We start from the raw sequence: 21,936 nt of genomic DNA, 5'->3' as shown, positions 1-21,936 counted from the left end.
TTCATCACTTTAAATATGTCCTGCCACTCCTTCTGTCTTGCAGACTTTCTCCTGAAAGGTCAGCTGTTAACCTTATGGGGTTTCCCTTGTATGTTATTTGTTGTTTTTCCCTTGTGCTTTTAATATTTTTTCTTTGTATTTAATTTTTGATAGTTTGATTAATATGTGTCTTTGCATGTTTCTCCTTGGTTTTAACCTGTAAGGACTCTCTGTGCTTCCTTGACTTGACTTTTTCCTTTCCCATATTAGGGAAGTTTTCAACTATAATCGCTTCAAATATTTTCTCATTCCCTTTCTTTTTCTCTTCTTCTTCTGGGACCCCTATAATTCAAATGTTGGTGCATTTAATGTTGTCCCAGAAGTCTCTGAGACTGTCCTCAATTCTTTTCATTCTTTTTTCTTTATTCTGCTCTGCGGTAGTTATTTCCACTATTTCATCTTCCAGGTCACTTATCTGTTCTTCTGCCTCAGTTATTCTGCTATTGATTACTTCTACAGAATTTTTAATTTCATTTATTTTGTTGTTCATCATTGTTTGTTTCCTCTTTATTTCTTCTAGGTCCTTGTTAAACGTTTCTTTTATTTTTCCATTGTATTTCCAAGATTTTGGATCAACTTTACATTACTCTGATTTCGTTTTCAGGTAGACTGCATATTTCCTCTACATTCGTTTGGTCTGGTTGATTTTTACCTTGCCCCTTCATCTATTCTGTGTTTCTCTGTCTTCTCAATTTGCTTAACTTACTGTGTTTGGGATCCCCTTTTCACAGGTTGCAGGTTTGTAGTTCCCATTGTTTTTGGTGTCTACCCCCAGTGGTTAATGTTGGTTCAGTGGGTTGTGTAGGCTTCCTGTTGGAGGTGACTGGTGCCTGCGTTCTGGTGGATGAGGCTGGATCTTGTCTTTCTGGAGGGCAGGATAGAGTCCGGTGGTGTGTTTTGGGGGTGTCTGTGACCTTATTATGATTTTAGGCAGCCTCTCTGCTAATGGGTGGGATTGTGTTCCTGTCTTGCTTGGTTTTTGGCATAGGATGTCTAACAGTGTAGCTTGCTGATCGTTGAGTGGAGCTGGGCCTTAGCGTTGAGATGGATATGTCTGGGAGAGAGTTCACCATTTGAAATTATGTGGAGCTGGGAGGTCTCTGGTGGACCAATGTCCTGAACTCGGCTCTCCCACCTCAGAGGCACAGGCCTGACACCCGGCTGGAGCCCCAAGTCCCTGTCAGCCACACGGCTCAGAAGAAAAAGGAGAAAAAAAGAAAGAAGGAAAGAAAAATAAAATAAAGTAAAATTATTGAAATAAAAAATAATAAAAAAATATTAGAAATAAAAAAATTAATTAGTAATAAAAAAGAAAAAAAAAAGAATAAGAAAGAAAGAAGAGAGCAACCAAACCAAAAAACAAGTCCACCAATGATAACCAGCACTAAAAACTATACTTAAAAAAAAAAAAAAAAACGACAGACAGAACCGTAGGACAAATGGTAAAAGTAAAGCTACACAGACAACATCACACAAAGAAGCATACACATACATGCTCACAAAAAGAGAAAAATGAAAAGAAATATACACCCATATATAAAGAAAAAAGGAAGAGAGCAACCAAATCAATAAACAAATCTATCAATGATAATAAACTCTAAATGCTAAACTAAGATAAACATAAAACCAAAAACAAATTAGATGCAGAAAGGAAACCCCAAGTCTTCAGTTGCTCCCAAATTCTACTGCCTCAGTTTTGGGATAATTTGTTGTTTATTCAGGTATTACAGAGATGCAGGGTACATCAAGTTGATTGTGGGGATTTAATCCACTGCTCCTGAGGCTGCTGGGAGAAATTTCCCTTTCTCTTCTTTGTTTGCACAGCTCCTGGGTTTCAGCTTTAGATTTGGCCCTGCCTTGGCATGTAGCTCGCCAGAGGGCGTCTGTTCTTTGCTCAGCCAGGACAGCATTAAAGGAGCAGCTGATTAGGGGGCTCTGGCTCACTCAGGCTGGGAGGGAGGGAGGGGTATGGAATGTGGGGTAAGCCTGTGGCAGCAGAGGCCGGCATGACGTTGCAACAGCCTTAGGCGCACCATGTGTTCTCCCGGGGAAGTTGTCCCTGGATCACGGGACCCTGGCAGTGGCGGGCTGCACAGGCTGCCAGGAGGGGAGGTGTGGATAGTGACCTGTGCTTGCACAGGCTTCTTGGTTGCTGCAGCAGCAGCCTTAATGTTTCATGCCTGTCTCTGGTGTCCACGCTGTTAGCTGTGGCTCACGACCATCTCTGGAGCTTGTTTAGGTGGTGCTCTGAATCTCCTCTCCTTGAGGACCCTGAAACAATGGTCTCTTGCCTCTTCAGCAGGTCCAGACTTTTTTCCCACACTCCCTCCTGGCTAGCTGTGGCACGCTAGCCCCCTCAGGTTGTGTTCATGCAGCCAACCCCAGTCCTCTACCTGGGGTCTGACCTCCAAAAGCCCAAGCCTCAGCTCCCAGCCCTCCCGGGCCCTGGTGGGTGAGCAGACAAGCCTCTCAGGCTGGTGAATGCTGTTCGGCACCTATCCTCTGTGCGGGAATCTCTCCACCTTGCCCTCTGCACCCCTGTTGCTGTGCTGTCCTCCGTGGCTCTGAAGTTTCCCCCTCCACCACCCACAGTCTCCGCCCGTGAAGGGGCTTCCTAGCGTGTGGAAACTTTTCCTCCTTCATAGCTCCCTCCCAGAGATGCAGGTTCTGTCCCTATTCTTTTGTCTCTGTTTTCTCTTTTTTCTTTTGCCCTACCCAGGTACGTGGGGAGTTTCTTGCCTTTTGGGAAGTCTGACGTCTTCTGCCAGCATTCAGTAGGTGTTCTGTAAGAGTTGTTCCACATGTAGATGTATTTCTGATGTATTTGTGGGGAGGTAGGTGATCTCCATGTCTTACTCTTCTGCCATCTTGAAGGTCTCTCCTGCTCTCTGTGTTTTCTTTGTTTGCATTTAGTTTTCGTCTTCCTGCTAATGGAATACATTTTGATACCATCTCTTGGTCTGTCTCTGATGAAGAGGGAAGCCAAGGTAAGGAGCTCCAATATGAGCCATGGAATGGAAAACCCTCTGGCCAAGGATTGTGCACTTGACTCTGGTTCATGAGACATGTTTTTGGTCAAATTAATTAGTTAGCCTGGACACATTTTGAAATAAAATGAAAGTTTTAATAATCACAATGTAGTTATTCAGGTTGCTGAGGGAAATGTCTTTCCTTCTACAAGAGTTATGGCAATGGGGCTTTAACAGTTAAAGTGGTTATAATTCAATATGCCAAGAAAAGCATTTTTTAATTTTATTTTTACATTATTTCTTTCTCAGTGAATTGCATGCTTCTTTATCATTGTGTCTGACTTTCTAGTACAGTGCTTGGTAGATGCCATTTTATAAACATTGGAGGAATAAATGAGTGAACCACCATTCTCCATTTGTTAAATATAGTTACATAATAAATTGCCCCCCCAAAATAGAGATATTGTCTTGGACAGTTTCTGTGGACCATACATTTGGAATTGGCTTAGCTGGGTAGTTCTGGCTCAAAGTCTCTTATGAAGTTACAATCAAGATGTCTGGATCTATTCTTAGAACCACATGTATGTGTTCACATCTTAGAAGCTGGCTTCTCCTAGAGCAAATGATCCCAAAGAGAACAAGGCATAAGCTGTGATATTTTTTATAGTTTAACCCTGGAAATCACACACCTTCATTTCCATAACATCCTGTAGGTTAAACAGAACAGTCTTATTTAATATGGACACACACTATACAGGGGCATGGATACCAGGAGACAGGGATTACTGGGGCCAGTGTGGAGGCTGGGTAGTATACATTTAAAGACACTTTACATTTGGCAAAAGATTTTACGTTTACTAAGTCATTTTCTCATCTGATTTAAATCTTCTAGGTTAGAATGAGGCAACTGCAGCACAAACAGTCAATTCATTATTATTCTTAAGGGTCAAGAAATGTATACTTAATAAACTCTGGAAATATAAAGTGAGCTGAAGAATGATGTTAACAAATGTGTACCTATTCGACTTTTCCTAGTTATTTTCCAAACCCTTTGCTGTAAAATTCTATGCATATCCAGATGCAGTATAGAATCTGAAGCATCTTTATCAATCTCAGATTTGCCTAGTTAAAGCTTGAGCTTTCATAGAAATGAAACCACCTCAGTTAACATCAGTGAATTCCTTTAGCTTAAGTGCAAGAAGTCAATCACGGAAAAATCACAAAGCATAAAGTAATCCATAAAATAACACTGCCAGTTGGATCTCTCAGGAAAAACAAGAAGTGAGAGGGAAAGATGCTTTCTGAAAGCATGCACAACCTCTCCTGGCAAAACAAAAGCGAAAAACAAATTACAGTGTATGTTTACGCTAGAATGGCTATTACCTTACGAAAAGTCAAAGCAATTTTCCACAAAAATAAGGTCATCACATCCCAGAGTAAGAGCTGTCACTAAACTGAGGCCAACCTTACTGACAAATACGGTGGTGGGGTGGGGGGAGTGTTGGGGGATGGGAGGGAGAAACCAAACCCTGAACATTTAAGAAAACCATGCAATTAAAAACTACACTTTCTGCGATTTTGGCTTTTGTTTCTTTTACATTTTGTTTTACCTGAATTTCCTTTTTTAACTTTTTGTTTGTTTGTTTTTTAATGGGAGTAACATATGTCCTCTTCTGTTTGGGAATAGTTAGCTAAGGGGTAATAGTGACACCCTCTCAGTAATTCATAGTAGTAAATTATTCAGAATGGAGGAAGTTATTGTTTTCCCATAAATTATCTAGTTTAGCCAGTTCTGGGTGATTTGTGTTTGAAGAAATCTTCCATCACAGATGGAGAAAAGGGAGAAAAGAGCTCCCACTGTTTTTCTCCTTTCATGTGCCAGGCATTGTACAAAACAGTCTACTTTTTAAAATTTATTTTTTTATTTTTTGGTCATGCAGCGTGGCTTGTAGGATCTTAGTTTCCCAACCAGGGATCGAACCCATGCCCCCTGCAGTAGAAGCATGAAGTCCTAACCACTGGACCACCAGGGAATTCCCTCAAAACAGTCCATTTTTATTACCTCATTTAAACTCCACAACAAACTGATGAAGGATAATCTGAGATGCAAAGTGTATGAGGAAGCTGAAGATTAGAGGTAGCTATTGCTTGTGGTTAGTAGCTAAGAAGTGGCAGAGCCAGAATTTTGTCTGACCACCCAGCCCTCTCTACTATTCCCTGCTGTCTCCCAGGGAAAATCAATGTTCTGCAAATCTTCCCTCTAACATCAGTTAAAGACTGAGTAAGGCTCAGATGATTTTACCAGAAACCATAGAATTTGGAGAGTTAGAGAACTAGAAAATGATGAACAAATCATATCACATTACTTTAAAGATAAATAAAACTTAAAGTTTCTAAATAATTCTCTGCTTTCAAAAAGCAATAAAGATGCCTGTTAGATAAAAGAATTGTATTTTCAATGACATACAGGTATGATGGCAGATCCTAACTCAGTTGAGTGTTGTTTTATTCACTTTTCTTCTCTGAACACTGTCACACAAACACTAACACTATTTGCACTAACATTAATTGCACTAACACTATTTGACCAGAATTCTTTTCTGGCATAGCACTCAGATTTGTGTTTAATTCTGTACCAATTTCTGTTCACCTGATGACCAGGCATGACTCCTATCTCTCACCAACCATCCCTTCAAATGTAGCCTGAATGGCTTCTTGCGGTGTGTAGGTGATTAACTAATGCTCACCACACCAGTGTATTCCAAACACTGTAATGACAGCTGTCTTAATTTCTTGGGGGTAAGCATGTCTAAGGGGGAAAATAATATTTAAAGAACACTGTTTAAAAATACATTAGAATATTCCTAGTCCAATACCTTAGTTTCATGAACAAATTGAACATAAACACAAACACTGATTGCTAGCCAGGTCATGCTCTAGAATTTGACAACCTCCTTCTCTTTCTTGCTCCAATGTTTTGATCATCCTACCATCGTGAAGTTTATTTTTAGTGGCTTTAAGTTTCAAGGTACTCAAGTCCTCCTAAGCTCTTTTCAATCTTTTGTTTGCTTTCTAGCGATCAATCTGCATGTATTTTAACTTCAGTCTAAGTAATTCATTGTTCAATTAACATTTCTTGGCTTCTATAAATTATTCTTCAATTAAGTTTAGTGTAGGGTAATTTGTTTAACCTGTGGCAGCTCCTGCCCATCTGCATGACCACAGAGGCTCTCTGAGAAGTTGTGCTGTTCTTGATGCCATGTGCAATCTACATGCAACTTTTCTTCAAATAAAGTGCTATTGATGTCCGAGGAAAGGTTATACACTCATTTAAGGGAAGTCTAGAGCTATTAGCACAGCATTTTCAGTCCTTCTCAAACTCATTCCTCTATGAATCTTCATGAATTTATATGACTCTCTGTCATACAGAATACAGATATCTTTATCGTCATCATCATAGATCACTGCTGTACCTCTTGCTAATTCTTCTTGTGTCTGATAACTTTTACAGAATTTCAGAATATCAACATTTTCATTTAATGAAATGACAAATCCAAGATTGAAGGAAGGAGGCAAAACCTGTAAGAAATCTTTTGGTGCCTCTGTAGTGTGTGCATGTGTAGACACAAGCATAACCTCGACAAGGGAAAATGCAAATGGAATGAGGAGGAAAATGCAAATGGAATGAGGAAAATTATTTCCTGTTGTTACGATTAGCAAAAAGAAGTTCATCCACTTGCTAGGGAGTGGAGTGTAATGAGGAGGGGGAATCAGACAAACTGTCAGAATTTGTTACAGCCTAGTTTGGTGCTTCTCAATTTTTATTAAATGTATATAGATCACCTGGGGGTCTTGTTAAACTACAGTTTCTCCTACAGTAGTCCTGGGGTAGAAGCTGAGATTCAGAATTTCCTACAAGTTCCTAGGTGATGTTGACTTTGGCATTTGGGTAGAAAGAACTTGGTTAACTAACTTTGAAAAAGTCCCTTGTCCTTTTTTTGTTTTTGTTTTTGTTTATTCATTTACAAAATAAAATGGCTAGGCTCAATAATATGCAAGGGACCTGAATCTCACAAGCCATCAGTACCTCTGTTAAGATATATTACATTATATCCTTTGTGACTTTGTCATAAATTTACTTAAGAAGATAATTTGGTACCTTACTTCTTTTCATGCCCTGATGAATCTAGAATCACAGTTAAGGGAAATATTTGAGGTTAATTAAAGATTTTTTCATAATTAAATTACAAGCCATAACTTCATGATACAGAAACATACTAAGAAAATAATTGAATGTCTATAGAACAAAAGCTGTGTATGTTCATATGGTCTTTATTTTTAAGAATATGGTACTTATCTGTGAATTCATATATATATATTTCATGACAAATATAAGTATATATACATACATGCACATGTAAGAGAATATATATGTATATGTATATTTGCTGTTGATACTTATTTTTAACATCACTTTATGGAAATCTTCACAAATATAAAAATGCAAAAGAAACCTATATACCAATCCCCCAATTTAAAAAATGTAAATATTTTTACTAGTTTTGTTTTATCTATTCCCTATCCTCCCACCAACTCATTTTTTGTGAAGTTTGGATTATTTTAAAGTAAACGCTAAATATAATATAAGTGCGACTATTATTTTAATACAACATTTACTACAACATTAAAAATCTTTCAAAGAGATTGTTGCTCTTTCAAGACAACACTTTATTTGCATGTGTAATTCTGAAACATTGCATGAATCCAGTGGTGTACTGGTAGATGTTTAACAACTGGCTCTCTGAAAACAACAAAACAAAATAAAAACCACTGGTTTGCTGCGTTTACAATTTCTCTGGTGTAAATATTTCCACTATGGCCAGTTTCAAGCCAGCAACATGACATTATTGAACATGGATTTGAAAAGAGATGCTTACAACGGTTCTCCTGAGCCAAAATAAGCTGACACCAGCACACCACTGTATAAACCTCCTTATTCAAATACATGGTTTGGGCACATACATGTATGTTCCCCTCTGCAACTCAAATATCAGTCTTGTGTCATTTTGAATGTAAAATGGATATCTTATCTCTATAAATAATTTATGCCAGCAATTTACCAAAGTATTTCTGTCAATTGCCTGCATGGGAAGTGTGGAATATGCTAGGAATAATGATTTCTTAATTAAATTAAACAATATCATACATCTCTATCATGGCACCTGGTACCAATGGGCACTCAATAAAAATGAAATGCTGCAATATGCAAATGAAGTTAGAATTATGCAAAAATACATATTCTCTTTCATATATAATCAAGACAGAGCATTGGGTATTTTATTTAAAATAACATTCTTAAGTTATATAGGTGATTTATATTCAAAACCTAAAATGCCTGGGGCTGTTCTGTTTCCAGGCATGTGAGTCATCTAAAATCAAGAGATGGAAATCCGGGGGGTATGATGTTAAATAATGCATGAGTGATATAATTTTATTGTGTATCTCATTAGTAAAATTTTGCAGGAGACATAATGTTAAAAAAAATCTTTTTTTTTAGACACCATTTTTTCAGCATCATCACATTTAAAGAGTCAATTTTCAGACAACCTGATGGGAAATCATATGAAGTTATAATGCAGTACAGACAGTTGCTATTCTGTGGATCAAAAGGAAAATCATGAATCTCATTTTTAATTCAAGCTTCAGTCTCTTTCTCTCTCTTTATTTCCCCTCTTTTTAATCTTCTGCAACAAACAATTTCAAATCTCCTCCACTTAATAAAATGTAAATTACCTCTTGGGTTCAAAGTTATCAGAGAGGTTTTATTAGCTCTTTTCCTGTACAGCATTGTGGTAAGGAACTGGGTTATATAAATAATCATCTTTTCCTTATCTCCTGACTTCCATCTATAATTAGTGGTCTACATCACCTTACCTTACAGAGAACCATTTCTTCATAAACAAATATGTGATCTGGTGCAGATCTGGCTGAGTGTCCTAAAAAAACAGTATATCAATTTGCTGCATTTTAAAGCCTACAGTTTCATGCCCAACACTAGGCATTGTAACCATGGTATCTGCAGTTAGACGCTGGATCCAGAAACATCAAATAGAAGGATTATTTCCTGGGTCTGGTGTGTACAGTCAAGAATCTAAAAGGGACAGATTGTGAAAGCATGTGTGTATACTAAAGATATTTATTATATTAAAAAAAAATACCCACTTTAGGAAATTTGTTATTTGAAACTTTTACCAGAAAAATAATTACAAGCATGTTCGTTTGCTTTATATATGATCCTTGGCTTTTACAATTTCTCTTCAAATAAAAATATATTAGCTGGATTTTCTCATGTTTCTTTATCAAGAAAGATGAACTGTGAGGAATAACTGGGCTGTATCTTTCCAACTTGTAGATTTTGATATAAAGAACACACATGCACACACACACACTTAAAATATAAAGGTAAAAATTTTTAAATTATGGTTACCTTATTCAGGTACCAAAGCATTTTTTAAAACATCTCAGTGTGTTGATTAGACTCTGTGCTGGAGTCTATTTTTATTTTTACTTTTTGCTGCTCAGCATCTATTTCCCCTTTCTAACAACTTTCTAATCTACTTTAGGAATGTTTTACACTCATTGGTGTTTTGTTGGGGAAATTAATCCAGGTGCTCTACCTACACTTAACAGAAACTAGAGGAGTTCCTGCAAACTTCTTCAGCCAAATATCTCCTATAAACTGTCTTCCCTTCCTCACAATTAACTTGTATGATGGGCAGTATTATGGTCTAATCTTGAGCAATAAGACTTTCTCTCTCAGGAATTATGAATGTCACCTCATACAAGAGATTGAAACAGAGACCAAGTTTGTTGTTGTTGTTGATGTTCATTTACTTGTTTCCTGTATTTTCCTGGTTAAGGCTTGAGTCTTAATTTTTTCAATAATCAAAAGATCCATCAATGGACTTAACTAAACCAGATGCAATTTACTCAAGAACGAATTTTTTAAAATTTATGTTATTGAAGTATAGTTGATTAACAATGTTGTGTTAATTTCTGCTGTATGGCAAAGTGATTCAGTTTACATATATATATATATTTATATTCTTTTCAATTATGGCTTATTACAGGATATTGAATATACTTCCCTGTGCTATACAGTAGGCCCTTGCTGTTTATCCATTCTATATATAATTGTTTGTATCTGCTAATCCCAAACTCAATCCATCCCTCCCCCAACCCCTCCTCCTTGGTAACCACAAGTCTGTTCTCTATGTCTGTGAGTCTGTTTAGTAGATAAGTTCATCTGTGTCATATTTTAGATTCCAAATATAAGTGATATTGTGGTATTTGTCTTCCTCTTTCTGACTTCCTTCATTTAGTATGATAATCTCTAGGTCCATCCATGTTGCTGCAAAAGGCATTATTTTATTCTTTTTTATGGCTGAGTAGCATTCTCAAGAAGGAATTTAACTACTTCTTTACCTAGCAGAAAAACCTGCCTTGTGATTTAAAATAATTCCCACCAGTACTTTTTTGTTTCTCTCTGTTCATTTAGTATTATAAATAGGTATTATAATAAAAAAGAAAAGGTGGTATATTTATGTCCTGGATCACAAGTCTCTGGTACTGCCATCTGGTGACAATATCTGTCTGGAGGCCATTTAAGAAGTAAGACACCCTGGGGCTATTCCATGTTGTGGTGGAACTGTATAGGGTCAGAGGCTGGGACTGTGACAGCTGTGTAAGCCAGACTTACTGCCAATAGGTGGTTAACTGACACACTCAGTGGCCATGTTCTCAGAAACCCTATATGAACCATATGATTCTGGGCGAGAAGAGCACATATTCTTTAAGGGTCAAGATATAATTCATTAAAGAGAAAAACTTTTTGTTTTTCTTTGGTTTGGTTTTCTGAAAAATGGCTGAAAGTTCTCAATTCTAAGCTATTTTAGGTTCAGACCAAGGACAGGACATATTCTTGTTTCACCTTGGATAAGTCATTTATCCTGGACCTTATTTTTCTTTACCTATAATAAAATCCAGGCTAATTATCCATATAACAATGTGGTTAGCCTATGAGTTAAAACGCTTTGCATTTTCTAGTTAAAATGAAATATGTAGTCTAATTAAACAATAATATAATGATGATTAATCCTTTTTCACAATTTAATTATGCTATGTGTATGATTAATCCTTGTAATTTAAAGTGTATAATAAGCAAGTAGAATAATTATGTATAATGGAACATGAGGTGTAGGTTAAAAGGTATATATTTAAATTACTCATAAGTATCCTTGAAAATTTTTTAAATGATATTACTGAATATGCCTTTAATGTAATTAGTCTCAAGGTTTTATATGTAAAAGGCAGGCATTTCCCTCCCCTTGCACCAGAAGGAAGCTTTCTCTTGTTTTCTCTATCTTCTTTCTCCAGCTGTATTTTTAAGTGCTCTGCATTTTTTACTCAAGTCTTCTAAAAAGGGAACAGAAGAGATCTGAGATTTTTGGAAGGACAGACAGGGTCAACTCTTCTGGTAGAATCTTTAATGCTAGTCTTAATTTGAACAAACTTTAAACATAGACAGCTTCCATCACACCAGCACCTGATCTTTAATTGCCTGATTTGGAGGCGAGTTTATCCATACAATGTCAAGGGAAGGTTAGAGTTTTTAAAAATTTATTTTAGCAAAAGGGCAGTGTTCCATGAGAGGATGTGACCCAACATTCCCTGTGGTTCTTGCTGCTTCATATCAAGAGAGGTGATTATTAATGTTTTCCCTCTCTCATAGTACATAGGAGAAGGATATCTGCTTATTCATTAATTTATCATTTAGAAAATATGTGGATTGTGTCCATGTTTCATATAAACATTCAGTGGATGAAATCTATAACTACAAAATGTCCACATTGCGATCCAGTGCTTTCCTTATTAAGGAAGGTAAGTTCCCAGTGTTCCAAAGTGAAACTTGTGCTAGAAATAATGGTTACATTTTTTAACTCTATTTTATTTTTTAAATCTTCTTTTTATTATAGTATAATTGCTTTACAATGTTGTGTTAGTTTCTGCTGTACAACGAAGTGAATCAGCTATATGTATACATATATCTCCTCCCTCTTGGACCTCCCTCCCATCCCCCTCATCCTGCCCATCTAGGTCATCACAGAGCACTGAGCTGAGCTCCCTGTGCTGTACCACAGGTTCCCACTAGCTATCTATTTTACAAATGGTAGTGTATTTATGTCAGACCTAATCTTTCAATTCATCCCACTCTCCTCTTCCTACCCTGTGTCCACACATTTGTACTCTACATCTGTGTCTCCATTCCTGCCCTAGAATGGCTACATTTTTAATAGAGTTTACTGGAAAAAACCCTCAAATTATTTATAACATACTGGGCCTAATTCGCTGAATTAAGTCTACTTTGAGAATTCTTTTAGCCTAGTTCAGGAAATTAACTGACATTTAGTAACATTTTTCAATGTGGAAGACATACTAGGTTTCAGACAAATAGCTCAGAGTTTAATATTGTAAAACGACTTAGTGGTAAGTTAGGGCCTGGCTATTCTAAGAAATACACCACAAGGATCATCATTTCTTGGCAGGGATAATAAGAAGATGTAAGTAGCATTTTCCTGCTTTAACAGCCTAGAATCCATGATACTTATATTGAGCACAGTGTTTCACTGAATGACTAAACAAAAGAAAAAAAAGAAGATTTGAAAAGCAAATGTCATTTGTAATGCCTTCAGGGAATTATTCCTCAATCCCACACTTGTGAATGACTCCCAGCAACATAACAGGAATTAAGCATGTATCTAAAAAGGCACATAAGCAATCTGAGGTGACAGGACCTTAGCTGAGTCTTGCTATTATGAATCATGCTAAATCATAGCATCAGGCAGTGCAACAGAGCTGAAAAAGCTAGGTGAGAACTGCAGACAATGCATTTCTCAAGAGATATTAGTGTAGCTCCTTGGTGAGGTGGGTATATGCAGTGAGAAGGAGAGGAAAGGAAAAAGGAACTGAAAAAGGAGGTGAAACAAAAGCAGATGCAGTCCAAATAGATTCCATTGTACAACAAGAGGCAGTTCCACTGAACTACAGAGAATGTTTTGATTTCTCCATCTATTTCTGCTCACTTTGCCATCAGGATGATCTTTTAACAGAAGTAGACTAGTTTATGAAATAATTCTCTTTGCTTGACAAGTACCAATGTGGTCATAAATAGTTTTGACCTATTATGTATGTAGGGGACACAACATTGCACATGGACTTGTTATAGTCTAGCTGGGGTAAGAGTTCTGAAGATGAATAATGATACAAGGTATAGATGGCAAATGATAAATTAGTACTGTAAACCTTACCTGAACTTTCCTGATGGCCCAGTGGTTAAGGCTCTGCGCTTCCAATGCAGAGGACAGGGGTTCAACCCCTGGTCAGGGAACTAAGATCCCACATGCTGCGCCGCAGCTGTCAAAAAATAAAAAAAAATAAAATAAAAAAGGAAAAAACTACCCTACCTGTTATGGAAGTCCAGAGTGAATTGCCATCTAAGCAAGCTTCATTCTGCAAGCAGGGCTTAAGTGGGACCTTGAAGGAAGGCTATAGTTTAGACTGCACGTTAGAAGGTATTCCGGAGCTGTGATACTGAGTAAGGATCAGGAGGCAAAGTATGTAGGCCATGCCAGGAAGATAATAAACTGATTATTTTGGTGTGAGAAGAGAAATTCCACTGGACAAGAAACTGGTATTCCTGTGTTGGGCCAAAGTTAGTCATTTTTAACTTCTCCAGATTCCTCTCTCCTCCTAGTCTTAATGGCTTATTCTCTGCAATTATTAATAGGCTAGCGAGTAAATAGGTTTCATTCATTCATTCAATTTGGAGTATGTGATGGTCTGTTTTATGTACCAACAACCAGGCTATAGTCCACAGTTATTCAATCAAACACTGATCTTCGTGTTGCTGTGAAGATGTTTTTTAGATGTGATTAAAATTTATAATTAGTTTACTGTAGGTGAGGAAGGTTGTCCTAGATAATCTGAGCAGGCCTGATTTAATCTGTTAAAAGACCCTAAGAGCAGAACTACTGCTTCCCAGAAGAAGAAGAAATTCCGCCTCTGGACAGAAGCTTCAACTCCTGCCTGAGAGTTCCAGCCTCCCCTTCCTGATGGCTGATTTCAGATTTCTAACTTATGTAGCCAGCCCCACAATCACATTAACCAATTCCTTGCAATAAATCTCTTAATATATATTTAGTTCTGTTTCTCTGGTGGAACCTCGACTGACACAAAATGCATTAACAAATAGATTTGGAGAAATGTAATGGAAAAATACTTTAGTAGGAAAATGTTTTGTGAAAAGTGGAACTTAGAAGAGATTCAATCTAGTGGTAATGCATAGGGAATATTGCAGGAAGGATGTGTGTTGGAGGCAATCTGGCTGGAATGTGGAGCTAATTTTTATAGCTCAGTATTCTAGAACTCAGCCAGGAGTATGGGATTCCTGTTGAAAGAAACAAGGGACCTGAGGAATCAGAGTCACAAGTGAAGTTAAAGTTTGTTGAAAAAAGTTGATGATTGAGAATACACTGGAGATACTAAATCCAAATGTATCCAAAGTAGGAGTCTTGGTGGCAGGTGTTTTGGAACCAGGAAGAGATCAAGTAAAGGCTAGAGCAGATCAGAGGTCAAAAGAACCACTGATGATGTGGTTCTAGGAAGATTCAAACTGGCTTAAAGAGCCAAGGATGGGAAGAGATTGGAAATACTAAAACAGGTTAGGATGCCATAGCAATGTGTCATAAATGAAATAGCATAAGGCAGTGTTGAAAATGGAAAAGAATGGAATAGAGGAAGATGACATTAAAAAAGAAAAGAATTCACATTTGCCAAAAAATTATTACACTAATGGAAAAAAAGGAAAGCAATGGCACTCCCAAGATCACAAAGCATTCAACCATGAGACCAAATGCGCACAGAAACGTACCTCTTTGTGACTCTTAACAGAGTAATGATCCACCATGACACAAATATTCTACAATGACTCAAATATTCTAATATCTTATGCTTCAACAAAACAGTAGACATATTAAACTATTGGGCAATGACTTTAGACTGCTTCTTTATTCCAATCTAAATTTTCCTTATTTTCTTTTTTCTACTTTATCAGTAATCTAATTCCCCGTATGACACTGATTAAGACAGTAAGTTCTCCCATAAATTGCCCTGGTTGCAAATATCATGGCCCATTTTTATTGTAAATAAAACTAGATCTTCCAAGCATTGATATAGTTAATCTTTCTTTTACTCTCAGCTTTTGACAATCCAGAAGACCTCTGAAGCACCATCTCTTGTATGTGACCGCAGGGATTTGTTCATGAAACAATTACAAATTTGATGAGTTATCTTTGAAAATGTGGTCCTGAGATTGTATTGTTCATTAGCAAATGTAAAAGGAAGGGGAACAGTGTTCATTTCAACACACTTTTCCAGAATATTTTTTCACTTGAGGTCGAGTTATGCTGTGCTATAGCCACTTATAGACATATGTTTTTTAGCAAGCGTCTATTTGATACACCTTAAAAATGGAGTAGGTTTAAAATTCATCAGGAACACTTGGGATTAGATATCAGAAAGAATATTAAAATTGCAAAGCATTAGTCAAGGCCATTGAGAAAGAAAGAGGCATTTAAGAAAAGGTTCTGAAATTTATTTTTCTGAGATGATTGAAATCAAACTCAGTTCAGAGACAGGGTATTTAAATGCCACCCTTTTGAAGTATTTGGCTGAATATTTATACAGTGCTTGGTACTTAGAGTCACATAGATTAGCATTCCAGTGTCAGATCCACAACATATTAGTGTGTTGACAATGACAAATTATTTAACCTCTTAAACCTCCATTATCTCACCTCAAAAATGGGGAGGTGGTGATAACAGTGTCTACCTGTTAGAATTCTTATAATAAATGCAACTGATATATACTTAGTGCCATGTTAAATGCCATTGTCTCTATTCTCTTGTAATTGGTATTGATTGGCATAATTATGTTAGTTTACCAGGCATGCTTTATTTAGTAGACAGTTATTATGAACTAGAGTTTGGAAGAAAGAGACATGACTAGGATTTTTAGTTGAGTATATTAAAATTATATTACAGTCATTCTACCACTGGATAATGTGTATGGTTTTCATTTTAAAGCAGTTCTCACATCTTTTCAAAAGGGCATGCCAGCACCAGGCAAATGATGTCCAGTGTGGCACATGTACAAGAGTGAGTACTGCAGTATGCATCGAAACTTCTTACAAAATTACCTTTAACCCTAGTGGTCCTTGGAAGCTGCCTCCTTTAGTGTATTATTGCATGGTACTTGACCAATCTAGCTGATTCCCTGAAACCCTCAAGCTTAGCTTGATGGTAAAAGTTTCAGGCCATTTCCAGTGAATAGGAGTTACAATTTAGACCGTTGGCAACCTCAGGCAACTGAGGTTATTAGGAAGGAGCTGTATCTAAATGAATGCATTCACTTGTTAGGGTTTCAGAACACCTGTCACAGATACCCTGCTTGGAAATAAATAAACTCTATAGATTAAGAATAAGAGTATAATTTGCTAGAAAAGGTTGCATAAAAGCTGTAGACAGAAAAGAAGGAAAAGAAAACATTTCTTGTGGCTTCAATGATGTTGTATCAGTTAAGGTGCATATTAAAATTAAAGATTGATACAGGCCAAAGACAGATAACATTAGTGATGCTAATGACAGTGATGTAACAGCATATCTAAAATCTTTTCTCAGAAAATATCCTTGTTTTAAAAATTTGATGAGCAAAAAATATAATCTTATTTGTTATTAACAAAGCATTTTCTTTTTATTGAATTATAGTTGACTTGCAATATTATATTAGTTTCAGGTGTACAACATAGTGATGTGATATTTTTATAGATTATACACCATGAAAAGTTGTTATAATATTATTGACTATATTCCCTGTGCTGTACATTACATCTCTGTGACTTATTTATCTTATAACAGGTAGTTTGTACCTCTTAGTCCACTTCACCAATTTCACCCATCCCCCTACCCTCCTCACCTCTGGCAACCACTAGTTGTTCTCTATGTGAGTCTGTTTCTGTTTTGCTATATTCTTCTGTCTGTTTCATTTTTTAGATTCTACATATAAGTGAAAGCATACAGTTCTTGTCTGCCTCTATCTGACTTATTTCATTAAACATAATACCCTCCAGGTCCATCCATGTTGTTGCAAATGGCAAGATTTCATTCCCTCTCTTTTTTTTTTAATTAAAGTACAGTTGATTTACAATGTTACATTAGTTTTAGGTGTACAACAGAGTGATTTGATATTTTTATAACTTATGCTCCATTTAAAATTATTATAAAATATAGGCTGTATTCCCTTTGCTGTACATTACACTCTTGTCTCTCATTTATTTTATACCTAGTAGTTTGTACTCTTAATCTCCTTCTCCTATTGTGCCCATCTCCCTACCTCTCTCTCCACTGATAACCACTAGTTTTTCTCTATCTATGAATCTGTTTCTGTTTTGTTATACTCATTCGTTTTATTTTTTAGATTTCACATATGAGTGAAAACAGACAGTATTTGTATTTCTCTGTCTGACTCATTTCACTTAGCATAATGCCCTCTAGGTCCATCTATATTGTTGCAAATGGCAAAATTTCATTCTTTTTTATTGCTGAGTAGTATTCTGTGGTATACATATACCACATCTTCTTTATCCATTCATCTGTTGATGGACACTTAAGTTTCTTCCATATCTTAACTATTGTAAATAAAGCTGCTATGAACTTTGGGTGCATATATCCTTTCAAATATCCAAGGAAACAAAAAGAGTTCTTTCTTTTTTATGGCTGAGTAATAAAAAATGTATGATTATGTCAATTTATAATAATTAATAGAAAAGCATATCATAAAGAATTACTAATCAACACTATACAGAAAAGATAAATAGATCAATGAAACAACTAAAATTTATTAATATAAGTACTGTTGCTTATACTAGGCATTTTTTGGTATACGTTAGATATGGCATATCAAATTAAAGAAAACTGTGATTATTATTTAGTAGATTTAGTAGATGGCAGTGGAAAGCTGATTTTCTCAAAAAGTAAATTAGATAATTTTCTCATGATTTGTAAAAATATCACATTATAATTAATTTTAATGGTCCCATAAAAATAGAAAAAGAAAGTGAATGTTCATCTGATCTTGGTTGTGGGAAAGTCTTTCAAAATATGAATAACAATGTTTTTAGATATTATCTTTTTTCCCTTTTCTCTACATTTCATCCTTTCCAACAAGCATACTGACCAGACATCTGGCTCTCTATTTTGAGAAGGATTCTGGCACACCAAAATATAGAAATAGATTACATCTATTCTTGAATTTTTTTTCTTTCAAAGGCCAAAATCCAAGAGTGAACATAAACAGTTTATGGAGGAGGAGAAAGGGAAAGGGGGCCCATCTTCCCTCAGTGCCTGTTGCCTTACCTCTGAACATAGCCCAGGAACTGGGGCACCACTCTGGATCACTGGTAAACTCTACCATGGCATAGAGTTTTCAAGCAGCTTAAGCAACTGAAACAAAGGCAGATACCACAAAAGAAAAAAATGCCGCATTTCCCTGCCTAAATATGAAAAAAAATTCTTTAGGCCACTATATATCTTCTTAGTTACTGAAATAATATTTTGTCATTTTATACACTATATTTTATTTATTTAATCATGTACCTATTTCTCAATAATTAGTTGGTTTCCAATTTGTATTAAAATAAATACTACTTTAATATGTGATTTATATATTTATTTTCAAACTCACCCTGAATTGTTTACTTAGAATAAATTCCTCCATTTGGAAATCCAGAATAAAAAGTTATACATATTTTTAAGTCTCTTGATGCATATGGGCATATTGCTTTCTGGAAGTGGTTATCTCACAATACTGCCATCATTAATTCTTTCCCCTGGTTTTTTTTTTTTTTTTTTTTTTTTTTTTGATCAATTTAAAGGGCAAAAGCTTATAGAGTTATTTTTTACTGCCAGAGAAGATGTACATTTATTAAAAAAAGTTTTTGTCAACTTGTAATTATTTTTTAAAGAAATACCTACTTTTTTCTGTGTGAAAGTATTTTTAGTGCTTTGTAAGAAATTTACATACATTAAAAATATGGCTTGCCCGTCAAACCTGTTGCCAAAATGTTCCCCATTGCCTTTGACTTTTTAGTTTTATATATAACTATAAAAATGAACATTAGTTTTAAATGTTGATCTAAGCCATTCTATCTTTCATATCCTTTGTGCTTTTTTAATTAATGTTATGCCTTGCTTCCTCTTTCATTTAGAATTAAGTTTAAAAAGTGACATATATATTTTGTTCTATTTACTCTATGTTTTCTGTTTTTACTACTAACACTAATCAATCTGGGACTTATGTCTTTAGGTTACAGTACAAAATATTTTCCCTATTTATTTATTCACTCTTTCTATACTGGTATCTATTGTTAGCTAGTCATGTGCTATGTCCTGGGGATAAAATGAAGTATAAGATATAGTCCATGCCTTCAAACACTTTATTTCTTTAAGCATATCACCAAGAGGCAAAGAAGAAATTGGAGAATAAGATAAATGCTATGATGTTGCTAAATATAGTGTGCTATGGGGAGCACGAAGTATTGTGAAATAGGGCGGTCACTTCTGGAATTCTAAGAAGTGACCTCTAGGCTGAAACATATAAGATTCATAGAACTTATCCACATAAAAATGAAGGAAGGAGATTCCATAAAGAGGGGCAACATGCATAGCAGGAAAGCCTGAAAGAAGTTTGAAGGTACGTGAGAGAGTGTAGTCCGTTCAGGAGATGGAAATAAGTCAGTGGGCTGGTGCAAGGAATGTGAGAATTGCAGGATAAGAGCCATAAAAAGTAACCAAAAACCAGATCACAGAAAGTTTCATGAGAGACATTAAGGAGATTGGAATTGCTTACTAAGGACAAAAAAAGTCATCAAAGAATGCTATAGCAGGCATGGAACGTCACAAGATTCTGCGTCGGCCTGAGTCTGGGAACAAGTGTGAAACTAGACAAAAGTATCACATCTCACTTGCAACCAGGAATACCTATATTGGGTTACTCTTTTTTGAGAAATAAACACTTTTTCTCTTAAACTACTGAAACATGAGGGTAGTTATTACAGCAGCAAGCAGCTGTCTGTCCACCCATAGTGAATAAAAATTATTCCCATTGTTGAAGTGCAAATCATTAACTAAGTATTCAAACTGTAAGGACAAATTTCTAAATAAAAATCCATATGTTAAGCCCTATTGTGGTTATAATTAAAAAATATTATTTGATTTGAGATATATGGAAAGCTTTGGCAGTTATGAGTGTGGGAAATCTTTTTTTAAAGTGGAAGTTAAACTGTAATATACCTGAATACACAAAATTGTTATCTGGGGTGTCAGTTTAGGGATTTTCTCTCCTCTTGGATATTCTTTTCTGATGTTCAATACCCAATATCAGTCATAAATAGGATCACTTAAAATGATTAAATAATTAAATGGAAAAAAGTGGGTTTTAGAAATGTCTATCTATTTAAATTTTGTGCACACCAAAGAAGAGCAAAAATAGCATACTATAGGATTGCATGCTTATATACAAATAATGGCTATTTTTAAATTAAAGTTTTCTGTATTAGTCAGGAGTCATAGTTATTGAGATCATTGGTTTAGTTTGGTGGAAATGTGGGACTTTTAAAAATTTCATGTATTCCTAGGGACTAGTCCTCTTCACGCCATCCCGGGACAGCAGGCCTGCCCCCTGCTCACTGATTTCTGAGGATCTACCATATAGCACAGGGAACTCTATTCAGTACTCTGTAATGACCTATATGGGAAAATAATCTAAACAAGAGTAGATATATGTATATGTATAACTGATTCACTTTGCTGTACAGCAGAAACTAACAACATTGTAAATCAGCTATACACCAATAAAATTTTTTTTTTTAAAAGATACATGCATTCCTATGTTCATAGCAACACTATTCACAATAGCCAAGACATGGAAATGGCCTAAATGTCATTGACAGGTGAATGGATAAAGAAGATGTGGTACATATATACAATGGAATACTACTCAGCCAAAAAAAGAATGAAATAATGCCATTTGCAGTAACATGGATGCAACTAGAGATCATCATGCTAAGTGAAATAAGTCAGAAAGAGAAATACCATGTGATATCACTTATATGTGGAATCTAAAATATGACACAAATGAAACTATCTATGAAACAGAAACAGAATCATGGACATAGAGAACAGATTGGTGGTTGCCAAGGGGGCGGCGGTTGGGGGAGGGATGGAGTGGGAGGTTGGGGTGAGCAGATGTAAGCTTTTATATATGGGATGGATAAAAAACAAGGTCCTATTGTATAGCACAGAGAACTATATTCAATATCCTATGATAAACCATAATGGAAGAGAAATATAATATACATATATATGAATAACTGAATAACTTTGCTGTACAGCAAAAATCAACACAGCATTGTAAATCAACTATACTTCAATTAAAAAAAAATAAAGAATCTAAAAAATTTTTGAAACACCTTAAAAAAAAATCACACATATTTCGGACTAATTTCATTCTACTTCTCTCTAGGACTATTCTAAGAACTGCAATACCATAGAAGACCTCTAATATAACATTTCTATGAAATTGTACAAAAGGTCTTCATTTATTAATGATCAATAATCTAGATATCAAGTATATACATTTTAAAAAAAGTACCTGGGCTTCCCTGGTGGCGCAGTGGTTGAGAATCTGCCTGCTAATGCAGGGGACACGGGTTCGAGCCCTGGTCTGGGAAGATCCCACATGCCACGGAGCAACT

General features: G+C 35.8%; 1 long non-coding RNA gene across 1 annotated transcript; it reads left to right on the top strand.

Moving 5' to 3' along the window:
* The first annotated feature begins 5,392 nt into the window (after positions 1-5,392).
* On the top strand, positions 5,393-21,047 carry LOC309614868. The gene is made up of 2 exons (XR_014236445.1): positions 5,393-19,188; positions 19,814-21,047. It is a non-coding gene; the product is annotated as an uncharacterized lncRNA (long non-coding RNA).
* The last annotated feature ends 889 nt before the right edge of the window (positions 21,048-21,936 follow it).

The sequence above is a fragment of the Balaenoptera borealis genome (genome assembly GCF_965194805.1).
Source record: "Balaenoptera borealis genome assembly, chromosome: 17".
Classification (NCBI taxonomy): Eukaryota; Metazoa; Chordata; class Mammalia; order Artiodactyla; family Balaenopteridae; genus Balaenoptera; species Balaenoptera borealis.
Note: the sequence above shows the minus strand (reverse complement) of the source record. Positions and strands in the feature narration are given on the sequence as shown.